At 37.3% G+C, this 13,108-nt stretch overlaps 1 long non-coding RNA gene across 1 annotated transcript; it reads right to left on the reverse strand.

The window, feature by feature from the left end:
* Positions 1-12,385: 12,385 nt before the first annotated feature.
* On the reverse strand, positions 12,386-12,761 carry LOC119787763. Its single transcript, XR_005281362.1, has 2 exons — positions 12,557-12,761; positions 12,386-12,519 (listed from the first exon to the last, which is right to left on the reverse strand). It is a non-coding gene; the product is annotated as an uncharacterized LOC119787763 (long non-coding RNA).
* Between the last annotated feature and the right edge of the window lie 347 nt (positions 12,762-13,108).

A 13,108-nucleotide genomic window follows, 5' to 3' on the forward strand; every position in this document is an offset into this window, starting at 1 on the left:
AAGAAAAAATTATTAAAATGTTAAGGTTGGGCCACACAGGACTTAACGATACATTATTTGTAATTTTAAAAAAAAGAGAACATAATAAGATACAGGATGTCATCATTGTGGAGAAATGGAAAAAAATAGAACATGTATTTGAATGTGGGGCATGTGAAATAAAACAAATGAATTAAAAAACATTAAAGAAAAATGTCCCAAATATTTAGCTGAAAGTAAAAGTATAAACATTTATTTATATACATTATATATATGTCATGGAGCGGTGTTTTTTAGGAGGACCCAAATGCAGAGACCAGTTGGCAGAGGTGAATTAAAGTCAGTTTATTCAAGTTCACAGGTCCAGGGGGAAGGAATCAAAGTCCGACAGAAAACAACAAACGCACCTGGACCAAGGAGACATCTGGGGTAAACCAAAAGTAGGAGCCAGGGACAGACGAGGTACACAGACAGAAGTTAGACGAGGATCCAAAAACAGGAACTGAAGAGGGAGGGCTTTTAAAGGGGACAGAGACAAAGAGAGAGCTGACGAGGGAATTGAAAACAGGTGCAGGCAGAACAGAAAAACAGAGCAAGGGAGGAAACAAGAGGGCAGCAGAGGACAACAAATGGAAAACCAAGAAAAACAGGAACAAAAAGACCAAGACTCTGACAATATATATATATATATATATATATATATATATATATATATATATATATATATATATATGTATACAAATATATATATATTGTATATGTGTGTGTGTATTTATTAATTAACACAAGAGATATAATTTGAGGTTGAAATAAATGAAAAGTTTTCTGTGCCGAATTCCATACCGGTAGGTGGCAGTAATGCGCACCTTAAGTTTATCGCCAACTGAAAAATAAACTCCAAGATGCAGAACAAGGTAAGAGAAGAAGCTGGTATGCTAAATTGTTGCAGGCAAACCACACCCGGCTTTCAGGAAGTCGTTTAACCCTACTACTTAGCAGCCAATGGGAAAACAGCACACTCACCAGCTCAAACTGGTTGAATCTCAGGAGGCTGAAAATATTGAGTTTGAATTTTGAAAGGTTGATTTTTTTTATATGCAGATTTTTTTTAACACTCAAATATTAAACTGAAAAATAAGTATTGAAAATGTAATCAATTTGAAATAGTAATGTGAATTTTTAGCTTGAAGAGAAACTGACAAATGAAATTTCAACTGTGTAGAAATAATGACAATGAATTTTTTTTAGGTCAAAAATGTGTTCTGAATATATTTTAACATTGAAACAGTAAGTACAGACATACAACATTTCAATTTCAGTGGCATTTCTAATTCAAATCCCAGCGACACAGATTTACTTCCATAAAATTAAAGTAATTACAGTAATTTTGATAAAGTTGATTCAAAGTATCCTTTTTTCAGAGCATCTATCTATCTGAAGGCAATATTTTTCTAATGAAAAAATAAATTAAACAATCAAGCGACCCTGCAGCCATGATACATTTAACTCAGTTACTGAGTAGATTTTTGTGTTTGTTTGAGCTACAATTGGGGGTAAATGTATTGTCATTCATGGGTTCCCAAATGGTAAAATTCTCTCCTTTGTGTTGGAGTTAGGTTTAGGACTAGGGTGTAAATTCAGTTTAGTTTAGGGTTAGGTATTTGTTGGTAATTATTAGGCTTGGGTTAAGGATCTGGGTAAGGCCACATAAAATAAATGTAAGTCAATGAGATGTCCTCAAAAGGTATGCACACAAAGGCTGAATGTGTGGGTATTAACGTGTATGCTCCTTTTTCCTACATTGTGGCAAACATTTTCTGTTGAGACACTACAGGTCAGGACCGACCTCCTCAAGGCCCCTTGGGGGTTACTACTGCTTTAGCTTATGTGTTAGGTTTAGGGCTAATGAGTGAATTAATTCTTGGTTAGGGTTAGTTGTACATTTCAAATATCAGGCTTTCTCTTTTTGTCTAACAAAGGCAAGAAAGATAAAGTCAAGTGGATTTAGAGTGATTGCCTCCTCAAGGTTTTTTCAAGATCCTTCCCCTGAAGTTTAATTTTGCCAGCGAAATAAGTTATTTCAATTCAATTCAATTTCAATTCAGTTTATTTATATAGCGCCAAATTCACAACACATGTCATCTCAAGGCACTTTACAGTTCAACCAGATCATACAGTCAAATTGATACAAAGTTTTCTGTCTAAGGAAAACCAGTTGATTGCATTGATTCATTGCCTCAAATACAATCCCTCACACTAAGCATGCTTGTAGCGAGAGTGGAGAGGAAAAACTCCCTTTTAACAGGAAGAAACCTCCAGCAGAACCAGGCTCAGCGTGAGCGGCCATCTGCCGAGGCCGACTGGGGTTCAAGGAGACGGAAGCAGAGACACAAAAAGCAACTGTAAAAGGCGGCCCCATCCAGGAAACACACAGCCAGGCAGACGAGCTCCGAGCCAGCTCCCATTCCAGAGGACGAAGAGAGCACATCCACTCAGTCACGGTCAGAGAAACAGGACCACACTGGAAAACAGGCCGATCTCCAACATCTATAAACAAGGGTGTTGATGGAAGCAGCACAGCTGATGTTTCTTTCCAGGATGACGTCACAGCCAAACAGGAACAGACGAGGCAAAGCTACTCTGAGGAAAAGCAGAGAGAGCAGAAGGTTAGAGATTGAACTAACAGATTCTGCAGAATAGGAGAACAGAGAGAGAATGAAGCAGAATGATGAAATGGGGGTCCCTATATCCTCCAAAAGTCTAAGCCTATAGCAGCATAACTATAGAGATAGCTCAGGATAACCTGAGCCACCCTAACTATAAGCTTTATCAAAAAGGAAAGTTTTAAGCCTAGCCTTAAAAGTAGACAGGGTGTCTGCCTCACGGACTAAAACTGGTAGTTGGTTCCACAGGAGAGGAGCCTGATAACTAAAAGATCTGCCTCCCATTCTACTTTTAGAAATTCTAGGAACCACTAGTAAACCTGCAGATTGAGAGCGAAGTGCTCTGTTAGGAACATAAGGAACAATCATATCTTTGATATAAGATGGAGCTTGGCCATTTAAGGCTTTATATGTGAGAAGGAGGATTTTAAATTCTATTCTTGATTTAACAGGAAGCCAATGAAGAGAAGCCAGGATAGGCGAGATATGATCTCTCTTTTTAATTTTCATTAGAACTCTGGCTGCAGCATTTTGGATCAGCTGAAGGCTTTTAACTACAGTTTGTGGACTTCCTGATAGTAAAGAATTACAATAGTCCAGCCTTGAAGTAACAAATGCATGGACTAGTTTCTCAGCATCACCCCTGGACAGGATATTTCTAATTTTTGCAATGTTCCTCAGATGAAAGAAGGATATTCTAGAAACCTCTTTGATATGGGATTTAAATGACAGGTCCTGATCAAAAATAACACCAAGATTTTTTACTTTATTATCTGAAATCAGTTTAATCCCATCCAAATGAATTGACTGGCTAATCAGCTTCTTTTTCAGAGACTCTGGTCCAAAGACTATAACTTCTGTTTTGTCTGCATTCAGAAGCAGAAAGTTAAGAGTCATCCAGGTTTTTATGTCTTCAAGACATGCCTGTAATCTATGTAATGGGTTAGCTTCATCTGGATTTATAGACAGATATAGCTGGGTATCATCAGCATAACAGTGGAAATTAATCCCATGCTGTCTAATAATTCTACCAATTGGGAGCATGTATAAAGTAAAGAGAATTGGTCCTAGCACTGATCCCTGTGGTACTCCACAGGTAACCTGTGAGCATGTGGAAGATTTGTCATTAACATGAACAAACTGAATTCGATCAGATAGATAAGATTTAAACCAGTCTAGTGCTAGTCCTTTAATTCCAACAAAATATTCAAGTCTTTCTAAAAGAATATTATGGTCAACTGTATCAAATGCAGCACTAAGATCTAACAGGACGAGCACAGATACAAGTCCATTATCTGAGGCCATGAGAATATCATTAGTGACTTTCACCAGAGCTGTTTCAGTGCTATGATGAGCTCTAAAGCCAGACTGAAACTCTTCAAAAAGTTCATTATGGTGTAAGTGATCGCAAACTTGTTTGGCAACTACTTTCTCAAGAATTTTGGATAAGAAAGGAAGATTGGATATAGGTCTATAATTAACCAAGTCATCTGGGTCAAGAGACGGTTTCTTAAGCAGAGGTTTAATTACAGCAACCTTAAAAGCTTTAGGTACATATCCCTGTAACAGAGATAGATTAATCACATCTAAAATGGAGGAGGAGATCAAAGGGAATACCTCCTTAAATAACCTGGTTGGAACTGGATCTAACATACAAGTTGAAGGCTTAGATGAAGACAATAATTTTGCTAATTCAGAAAGTTCAACTGGATCAAAGCAGTCTAAACCCGGTTCAGATTCCATGACTACCTCAGGTACAATCGCGGATAGAGGAGTGCTTATGATCTTATTTTTAATAAGATCAATCTTATTTATAAAGAATCCCATAAAATCATTGCTGCTAAGAGCAGGTGGAATGGACGGTTCAACAGAGCTATGGCTCTGGGTGAGTTTGGCAACTGTATTAAAAAGAAATCTAGGATTATTCTTATTCTCCTCTATTAATGAGGAGAAGTATGCTGCTCTTGCTTTACAAAGGGTCCTCTTATACAGCAGTAAACCATTTTTCCAGACTTGGAAGGACTCCCGCAGGCCTGTGGAGCGATATTTTCTCTCCAGTTTCCTAGCATTTTGCTTCAAAGTACGCAGCTCTGCATTAAACCAAGGAGCAAGCTTTCTATTTTTAACGGTTTTCATTTTCAAAGGAGCTGCGTTGTCTAAGGCAGTACGCAGAGAACTAGCAACCCCATCAACAAAATCATCAACCTGTGAAGGGGAATAAGCTATGCTTTTGCACTCTGCAGCACTGCTCAGTGACACAGAGGAGAGAGAAAGTGAAGCAGATTCTTTAAAATTTATAACTGCACTATCTGATAAAGATCTACTAAAATTGAACCTTCTTTTGGGGGAGGAGAACTCTGTTAAAGTAATCCTGAAGGTTATTAGAAAGTGGTCAGAGAGGACAGGGTTGTGAGGAAATACTGTTATTTCTTCACATTCTATGCCGTATGTCAGCACAAGATCCAAAGTATGAAGATGAGAATGTGTGGGACTATTCACATTTTGAACAAAGCCAATAGTGTCTAAGATAGCATTAAAGGCTGCTCTTAAGCTATCGCCTTCAATGTCAGCATGGATGTTAAAATCTCCCACTATGATGACCCTGTCAGTATTTAATACCAAATCAGAAAGGAACTCTGAAAACTCATCTAAAAATTCAGAGTAGGGACCTGGTGGACGATACAAAGTTACAAAAAGAAGAGGTTTTCTTGCCTTGAAACTTGGATCAGGGAAATTAAGGGTTAAATGTTCAAAAGAGTTGTAGGTATTAACTGTTTTGGGAGTAATCAGTAAGTCAGACTGGAAGATTGTTGCTACTCCTCCTCCTCGCCCAGAACTTCTGGGTATGTGAAAATTTAAATAGCTTGAAGGAGTTGCCTCATTTATGCTCACATAATCCTCTTGCTGCAGCCAGGTTTCTGTAAGGCAAAACAAGTCAATGTGATTATCACAAATCAAGTCATTAACTAGCAGACTTTTAGAGGAAAGCGATCTTATGTTAAACAGACCGCATTTAATTGTTTTAACTTTTTCCCCAATTGAAGTTATTTTGATTTTAATTAGATTATCATGATTTACTCCTTTGGGAATCTTTGCTAATTTATTAGATTTTGGTCGTGGGCAAGACACTGTCTGGATGGAGTAAAGAGTGGGTAACAGTAGAGAAGCTGCAGAGATGTGTGTTAAACTGAGGTCACTGCTGTGATATTTTTAGCTGTGATATTTTTTCCTTTTTTAGCTTTTGTGGGTAGACTGCATGTCTCATGTCTAGACTAAAACTATGGTTTAAAATGTCATCAGTAGACCATATTAGAATACATCCTGGTTTAAGGTAAACCTGAGAAATGGCTTTAAAACAAAATGCTATTGTTAAGAGAGATGGACAAAGAACAGTGAGCCTGTGTGTAAAACAATTGTTTTCTTTCATGACTGCATCTCCTGTAATGTCTGCTGAACAAAAGTGAAAATTCTGGTAAAGATATCCAACCACTGATACCTTCTCAGTCCCTGAGGTATGTAGTCTCTCCGTCCTCTGACATGGGAGCTGGCTCAGGGCTCGTCTGCCTGGCTGTGTGTTTCCTGCACGGGGCCGCCTTTTACAGCTGCTTTTGTGTCTCTGCTTCTGTCTCCTTGAACCCCAGTCGGCCATCTGAGGAGGCCGACTGGGGTTCAAGGAGACAGGCCTGGTTCTGAGCCTGGTTCTGCTGGAGGTTTCTTCCTGTTAAAAGGGAGTTTTTCCTCTCCACTCTCGCTACAAGCATGCTTAGTGTGAGGGATTGTATTTGAGTCAATGAGTCAATGCAATCAACTGGTTTGCCTTAGATAGAAAACTTTGAATCAATTTGATTGTACGATCTGGTTGAATTGTAAAGTGCCTTGAGATGACTTGTGTTGTGAATTACGCTATATAAATAAACTGAATTGAATTGAATAGTCACAGAGCTCAGACTGTCGATGATAGGGGGTGAGCCTCTGCTGACCAGTTAATAGCAACACTGGCTCAAAGTTTATTGGCCTACTATAAACAAAGGACTACATGGGCTAAAATATATAATATATAGTATTCATTAATAAATGTTAATCCTGGAGCAAATGTCACATCATGTGAATACTCTGCTGTACAATATTTGGTGCTTTAAATTGAAATTCCATAGTAGCATGAGGTTTCAGGTTAGTTGAAGGACTTAAGAGGACCCAAATACAGAAAGGGTTGCTGAGGTGGTTTCTTCCAAGTTTAATGTCCAAATAGGAAAGAGAAGCAAACCAAATACTTCAATCCAAGACAACAGAAATTAAGGGTAAAGGAATGACGAATAACCAGCAAAGAGAGACTGAACAGAAGGAGTATATATGGGAGCAGGGGCAGATCTAGAAAAATATTTGTGGGGTGGTGAGAGGGGGGCAGGAATTTTTGAGGGGTGGCAACATATGGCATTTGTTTACACTAAATTTAATCACAGTTATCACAGTTTGGTGAGAATAGTAAGTACAGTAAGTGTTTCATGTGAAACAGTTCATATTAGAAATACATCGTACAATGTGATCTCACTTAATAGGAGATAGAAGAATGATAACACTACTTCTAGAGGGGCCTTATGACAGGAAAGGTATTAAGGTAAGACACAGGTGCTGAGTTGCAGATGTGTGAGATTGACTGTCAGAGAGGCAGCTTTGCAGCATTTGCACAAGAAGAAACTATAGAAAGAAAAAGTTCCCCATCAGAGATCTATGGACTGAACTGGACTAAAGTGAGCACAACTACACAGTAGAAATAAATGGGTCAAGGCACCCGAACAAGGTACCAGACATCTATATATTGTTTACACACATTTACCCCATTTGTTCCTCAGTAACTTGACATACAGCAGTTACGGCAACATGAAAGGGACATTTCATGCATATAAATATGCTGAAGATAGAGCTGCTGTATCAACAAATCAACAAAAAGGCAGGTACTGTATGTTACATCAAAATCTCCACAAATGAAAAGAAGCAACATAAAAAAACATTTTGCTTCCAGTCTGAAAAAGTACAAAACATTTTGTGAGTAGGTTCATACAGGTCATTTCTGGATAGTTTCATACTATATATACAAAAAAGAAACAACAACACTGCTTCATATTAAGCAGGATTAACACCAGTATCACATTTTTAACTTTACTTTTATCACTTTGGGTTTTATTAAAGGAAATAAGATTTTCTCAGGTGCTAAAACAAAATGTAACAGCCCTATAAACGCTCACTAGAGAGCATAACATAAAGTTGACATGACTATAACAGCTGAAAGAGGTGATTTCCATGTTGCTCAGCAAAACGCTTCACAAATTTATTTAGATCCAATGCCTTTGTGCGTTTGGATTTGAGTTCAACCAAACCTGATGTCTCTTTTCTGTCATATTTGACCACAAATATTTCTATATGAGCCTGAGATGTCAGGCCTAACATCATAGTTAGAAAAATAATGTTCTGCAAACTGATTTTTATCATCTCAAAATCAGCATTGCAGCTATGCTATGCTTGTCCTGTCATTATGATTTAATTTCACGATAGATAGTTAATCAATTTTCACCTGTTTCATCCCGTGTCTCCTCTCCCCATGACCCCTGGCTGCCTCGCTTTGCTCCATTCGGTTTTCAAAACAAATCAGTCTCAGTCGCTCTCGCGTCATCTCGAACTGCATTAACTGCAGTCCGATATTGGAAATTAGCGGTCAAAATTTTCAAATTATCCATAATTTATAAGCCTCGCCACCCCTACCGCCAACTGGGGTGGCAGCAGGGGTGGCAAGCTGTCATTTAGGGTGGCATGTGCCACCCTTTGCCACCCCAGTAGATCCACCTATGTATGGGAGACAGAAACAATGGGAGGACTAATTGGCAGACGAGTAACAGATGTGGACTGAAGAATCTAGATGGGAGCTAGGAGAAGGAGACTGACACAAGAGGGCAACAGGGGGTAAACAAGAAACACATAGTAACTCTACAATCAAAACAATCAAAAATAACTAGAATAATACAAAATGAAAATAAAACCATGGAAAACTCGAAGAGAAAACTTAAACAGAATCAAAACCATGACAGCACCCGCCACTTAAGGGCGGATCCCAGACACCCTAAAAAGTCCTAAACACAAAGCAACCCACCCAGGGTGGGTGGAAGGGGGACCAGGAATGAGGGCTAGAAACAGGTGGGCTCTCCTCATCCTCCGCAGGAATTACATGCGTTTTGTGCCGTTTTGACCACTGAGTTGGTATTTCCAGTCCAGGTGAGGATGTCTTGGATGTGCACCACCAGGAATTTGGTTCTGCTGACCACTTCTACAGCTGCCTACAGCAGTGAAGTGTGGTTAGGCCAGCTCTTCCTGAAGCCAATGATGATCTCCTTTGTTTTCTCCACATTTAGGATCACGTTATTGTCTCTGCATCAGCCCACCGGTCTGGTCCCGGTCTCTGATGAGGTCCACCACCGCGGCGTTGTCTGCAAACTTCACAATGTGATTGTAGTGAACGTGGGGACGCAGTCCTGTGTCATCAGGGTGAACAGCACGGTGCTCAGGATGCAGCCCTGAGGGGAGCCAGTGCTTAGGATGATGACATCAGAGGTGTTCTGTCCAACCCGGACTGACTGAGGTCTGTTGATGAGGAAGTCTAGCAGCCAATTGCAGAGGGGTGTATTGAAGCCCAGCTGTTCCAGTTTGCCCATCAGATGCTGTGGGATGATGGTGTTGAAAGCTGAACTGAAGTCCAGGAACAGCATCCGCACGTGAGTGTTCTTCTCCTCCAGGTGTGCCAGGCTCAGGTGGAGAGCAGCAGAGATGGCGTCCTCAGTGGAGCGGTTGCATCAGTAGGCAAACTGGAACATTGAAAGGTAGGAAGTCGAAGCTTTATTTGAAGAATTCTGATTTAACATGCTGTATCTTTATTAATTGCGCTTTGGTGCTGATAGTTTCCATAAAATGAACTTGGCATTTGAATTTAGGAGAATCTAAGCTTTCTAAAGATGTATAAAAAATTATTATATTTTGGTAAAAGTTAACCAGTGTTATTTTCAAGCATACTGCTGTGTCTGATGTAAATATACAAAAAGGTCCTCCGGGGAACCAGTGGGAGTTATGAATTTTTGATTATTCTAATGAATAAAAGTTTTGAAACCGAGAAAATCTCAGAAACTGATATAACCTTGACTTTTTTTTATATTAGCCCAAAGGTAGGATCCTAAGAAAACATTTTCAATAATTTTGTTCATGATGAAAGATTGCCAAACATTTGATTAACTTTGAGTATATGAATATAATATTTATATTGTATTTATGTTTTACTTTGAGTACAGGCTGACATCCCTGGACTGAACAGCTGTTCTAGCCAAAAGGTTGCGGGTTATAGTGGAGCAAGTAGAGATAATATGAAATACAATGAAGTATTCTAATTAGTTTTTGTTAAAAATAAATTTATTTAGATGCAATATCGGGGCCTAATTTATCTTTCTAAACAGGCATCTATGAGTCATCATTTGTGAGATCTGGGGTTGTTGATAAAACTTGGTGTTTAAGCCAGTTTTGGTTTCATATAAATACAGTTGTTTTCTTTTTCCTTTTATCACATTTAAACTCAGTTCTCATCATCTTTCTTTTTCCCTGAGCATTTCTGATGTATTAGCAGGTTTAGTTTATCCTGTGTCACAGAGAGACTTTGAGGAACCGTTCAATATATTTAGGCCTGAAATGCAAAACTGTGAGTCAACTGGAAGGTTTACGATAAGCAGTACAGATAATCAGCTTCCAAGTAATTTCACATCTGCCCTCTGTAACTGATCATTAATGGCACATCCACATTGTTCTTTATGAGAAACAAGGAAAATAAAACTGCCCCTTAAAGATTTGTATTTATTTATTAAATCTGTCTAAACCGATATTAAATATTTGACTGGCTTGACTGGTTAGGCAGATACCCAGTTTATGAGGACTGATGCCTAGAACTTGTAATGGTCTTTTTCATTGTGTTTAATTATACAGAAAACACATTAAAAGGGCTTTATTTCATTAATACAGTAATTTCTGCTACATTTATTTAAAAGTAAATAAACATATATGAACATAAATGAAAAATTTATAAAATTTTCTTGATAGCCGGGCAACTTTAGAACAAAGGAAGTCCTTTTTAGAGCATATAATAAAAGCTACTTTCATAAAAGAAAAGAAAATAAAGAGGGCCGTTCATGAATGTAGAAGGAAATTATTAGTTTATATCAAATATTATCATTATGATGTAAATCAGACGAACTAGAGTGATTCACTGATTTTTCTCATTTTACATACAGTTTTAAAATCAAATTAGGGGACAGTCCCCTCTTGTGGCCATGGATTGCTATTACAAGAAAGAGATCATTCTTACTCTAGTATTAGAATCTAATCTAATATATAGATTTGACTGTTGGACAGCAAATCTCAAAATTAAGCATTTGTGATGTTAATAAGACCCATATTACTAAAATCAACTAATGTCAAGTAATTTTTCTCTCTCCAAATCACAAAAGCAAAATAATCAATCGCTTGTTCCATAGAACTTTGGACAGACAAGACATATCAGATATAAAACATAGACTTAATTATCATGCGTTGTTTAAAAACAACTAAATAAGCTATTCACTAAGCTGTTTAGTATTTATAATGTCTCTCAAACTTTGAATTTCTAAGGAATGACTAACTATACACAAAAAAAAAAAAAAAAAACATAGCCATGGACATTTCTTTGGTCTTAGTAACTTATTTTCCACTAATGGCAGTTAATATGACTAAAACAGATAAACTGGTATACTTTAATTAAAACTAAATGACTTTGTCTGTAACTGTACAATTCGTTGTACAATAACAACACAAACTGTGAGCCTGATGCTGAAGATTCCACTTTGCTTCCAATTGAGGGACCTGCTGCCTTCCACTTGGACCTAGTATCACTGGAATCATCAAAATCAGCTAATATAGAATCTGACTTATTTAGTAGGAATCACAGTAAGAAAATTTGCAAGGAGAAGTGTTAAAGGTATTTCTTTTACTGTGAGACAGTATATTAAAGAATTTTTAGAGTATGTAGTAGTGACATGTTTTTAATACTAACAGGCAGGTGGTAATAACCAAACCTATTGTGAAATAACGGGATATGAAAAAAGCTAAAAGATAAAAATAAAGAACGGCCTTAGAGATTTAATTAGCCTCATGAAAAAAAAGTGAACCGTTTTACTTTCCGTAGTTTTTTTTCATCTTCTAGCTTGTTGCAACACTCAGAATTCTTATAGTTATGTATCGTGAGCAAGAATCTTTTCAGTATCTTTTCCCAGCATTTAGTGTCAACAGTAAAATAATTATATACGATGATCAATTGCTTCATTGTGCATGTAGAACGTGTAATCAAATATTGTTCTCACCTGTTCAGCTACAGGACTAATTATATTCATTATGCTGTAAATGTAAATCTCCAAGGTAACCTTTAATGTTTTATCTTTGTCATACCATTTGTCTCCCTGACTGCACTCATAAAGCTGATTTACTGATTTGGTGCGCTCAGAATTGTGTCTGTGAAAAAAAGCAAAAGAGCATGCTAAGTCCATTTTGTGAATGTCTTTATGAATATGTTGACAGCAATGTTTAAACTAGCAGGTATAAAATGTTCACAGGCCTTGTGTCCAAGGGACAAGGGAGATAGAGACACTTGTATAAACTTGTACAAATTTTGTAAAAAGCAAAAAGGCACAGTGGAACCAATAATATAAATAAAATACAGGAAGTGTCACAGGTGGATTATGACATCCTTGTTTTTTTCATGCAGCAGAGCATGTGATACTCTGCTGTAGAGAGACGTAGCAGAGAGTCCAAGGAGGAGCGACTGGGGATTTGACCGCAAGCCCGGGATTTTGAGGTACCTTTTATCAGAGTTTAAAATACTGCTGATAAAGATTCTCAGTCATCCAGGTCATAGTCATTCCGTAAAAGTAAAAAAAAAAAAACAATCCACTGGACTTGGTTTCTAAGATTTGAAGACGTGTCGCTTCCCCTCCAGGAAGCTTTCTCATTTGAATTGACATTTCAATTGAGAAAGCTTGTTTTTCTTTTTTAAACTTTTATGGAAGTTTAGAATACTATGTAAAAAAAAAAAAAAAAAAAAAAAAAAACTGTATTTACACAAACAAACAAGCAAAAAAAATATCACTTTTTAATACATTTTGTTCAATATTTCTACTTTTAGTTTTATTTCTATTTATAAACTTTATCTAAACAGGAAAACCACTGAGAATAAAATTATATTTAAAGAAAATAGTACAATGCCCACACAAAAAAATCCTGTTCATAAACATTAACTAGAACTGTAAAATATTAGCTAAATAATTATTAAATTGTCAGAAAATGTTCTGTTTTCATCAGTTCATCTACACCCTCATCATTATTGTGAGGTTGCTGGGGAGCTAATGCCTATC

This window comes from Cyprinodon tularosa, unplaced genomic scaffold (assembly GCF_016077235.1).
Source record: "Cyprinodon tularosa strain WSP-4 unplaced genomic scaffold, ASM1607723v1 ctg1083, whole genome shotgun sequence".
Taxonomy (NCBI): Eukaryota; Metazoa; Chordata; class Actinopteri; order Cyprinodontiformes; family Cyprinodontidae; genus Cyprinodon; species Cyprinodon tularosa.